Below are 2799 nucleotides of genomic sequence, written 5' to 3' on the forward strand. Positions count from 1 at the left end.
GCTTACTGGCGAAAAAACGCCAGTAAGGGGCATTTTGGGCGTTAAACGCCAGAATGGGCACCATTCTAGGCGTTTAACGCCAGTAAAGGTGCCATTTTGGGCGTTAAACGCCAGAATGGGCACCATTCTGGGCGTTTAACGCCAGGTGTGCAGTAAACGCCCAGTGATAAAGGGAATCCTGGCGTTTAACGCCAGCCAGGGCACCTGGCTGGGCGTTAAACGCCCACAATGGGCACCAAATGGGCGTTAAACGCCAGAATGGATGCCATTCTGGGCGTTTAACGCCAGAAAGGTGGGGGGACCACGATTTTGATTTTCAATCAAATTTTTTTAAATTTTCCTTTTCTTACCCATACTTTTCTACATAAATACATCCCAACCTTTCATCAATCACTTTAAAATCTTCAAAATCAAAAGTCATTCTTCAAATCTCTCTCAAATCAATCCCAAATCTTATTCAAAAACTCACCCTTCTCTCCAATTCTCTCCATATCTTCTCAATCTCCTTTCAATTTTTTCGAAATCTCCTTCCCCCCCTTTTATAAACACACGTTTGGCCTCCTCATTTCCCCACACCATTCGAATTGCTCTTCTCTCTCTCTCCTCATTCCTTTTTTTGCTTGAGGACAAGCAAACCTCTAAGTTGGTGTGCTTTTCCGTGATCACTAAGCCAAGATTCATCAAGATCATGCTCCTAAGGGAAACAAACCAATTTAAGAGGAAAGAAAGAGAATAATCCAAAGAATCTTGGAATCAAGAGAAGTCTTAACCAAGAACATGAAGACCATTATCACAAGATAATAGGTCTGAGGTCAGTGATCCCGGAAGTTAAATTTGATCTGAAAGAAGATGAATATACGGGGATCCAAGAGCAATTCGAAACAGAGGATGGGAAGTTCTAACCAATCCTGAGATAAAGGTTGGAAGGAATATGGTTCAGGAATCTACTCAAATCTGTGGCTAACAGATAAGCAGAAAGACTGGACTGCTACCATACTACAGAACCATGCAAGGGAAGTTATGTACTTCCATCTGAAAAAAAGAGAATCTTCAATTGCCTAACTGCAGATGACCTGACTCCTTAATAGGAATGTGGAGCAGATAAAGGGTAGGATCAAGTCTAGAGGACATAGCCTCCTGAACTAAGTGGATAACCAATTCAAGGTGTCCAAACAACTCAAGAGGGAGACTCAAACCAATCAAGAGGTGGCTGACTTTATTGGCGTTCCATACTGCCCACTGCAACCGTTCTGAGTACTATCAAGAGAGAAGTGATGATCATTGCATTATGCTTGGAAAAGTGGAGTATCATGTGATTCTTTGAGTCTACACAATTGCAAATAGATCCACTGAGCAACTGTTACCAAGCTATCTCCTTGCTCTGTAAAGAGCTGGGGTAAAGATGGCAGTAGAGAATTCATACCCTTGAACATCCAATACCAGAAGTCAATGGAAGGACAAATGCAAGACAACTTATCAAAAGGAGGGCGCAGGAGTTCCCCTGAATCCCTGAATTGGCTACTGGCCCGCCAGAAGATCTATCAACACGTTGCAAGAGACTATGGAAACTTAAGGAAGAACAGCAGAAAGAACTGCATGCTCTGCAAATTGCTGAAGGAACAAGAGAAGCAGGGGCGTGAACTCCAGAGTTGAAACGCCAAAATTCTCCCCCCAATGAGAGCTACTTCTCAAAAATCAAGGTTTTGAGTCCTAACTTGTGAAAACCTCTATCATTAGGAGCCTATTTAATTTTTGTTTCTATTCTGTTTTAGTCTTATCTTATTCTATTTTTGAGTCTTGTCTTAATTCATAATTAGAAAATTTAAAATTGGTCTTAAAGCTATGATGTCCTATGAATCATCATCTCTTAAAATGAAAAATGCTTTAATCACAAAGAACAAGAAGTAGCAGGGGTTTCGAATTTATCCTTGAAGACTAGTTGAATTAGTTTGATGTGGTGACAATGCTTTTTGTTTTTCGAATGAATGCTTGAACAGTGCATATGTCTTTTGAATATGTTGTTTTGAAGAATGTTAAAATTGGTTGGCTCTGAAAGAATGAAGGAAAAAGAGACTGTTATTGAGGATCTGAAAAATCATTAGATTGATTCTTGAAGGCAAGAAAAAGCAGTGAATTCAAAAAAAAATTTTCGAAAAAAAGAGAAAAAAGAAAAAAGAGAGAAATAAAAGTTGTGATCCAAGGCAAAAAAGAGTGAGCTTAAGAACCCTGGACATCACTCTAATTGGGGACTTTAGCACAAGCTGAGTCACAATCTGAAAAGGTTCACTAATTATGTGTCTGTGGGCATGTATGTATCCGGTGGTAATACTGGAAGACCAGAGTGCTTTGGGCCACAGCCAAGACTCATGACATAGCTATGTTCAAGGAATCATTATATTAAGCTAGGAGAATCAATAACACTATCTGAGTTCTGAGTTCTTATAGATGCCAATCATTTTGAACTTCAAAGGATAAGAGTGAGATGCCAAAACTGTTCGGAAGCAAAAAGCTACTAGTCCGCTCATCTAATTAGAGCTAAGTTTCCTTGATATTTTGGAGTCTATAGTATAATTCTCTTCTTTTTATCCCTATTTTGATTTTCAGTTGCTTGGGGACAAGCAACAATTTAAGTTTGGTGTTGTGATGAGCGGATAATTTATAACGCTTTTTCGCATTGTTTTTAGTGGTGTTTTTTAGTATGATCTAGTTAGTTTTTAGTATATTTTTATTAGTTTTTTGTTAAATTCACTTTTCTGGACTATTACTATGAGTTGTGTGTTTTCGTGTGATTTCAGGTAT

Source organism: Arachis hypogaea, chromosome 2, assembly GCF_003086295.3.
Source record: "Arachis hypogaea cultivar Tifrunner chromosome 2, arahy.Tifrunner.gnm2.J5K5, whole genome shotgun sequence".
In the NCBI taxonomy this organism is placed as follows: domain Eukaryota; kingdom Viridiplantae; phylum Streptophyta; class Magnoliopsida; order Fabales; family Fabaceae; genus Arachis; species Arachis hypogaea.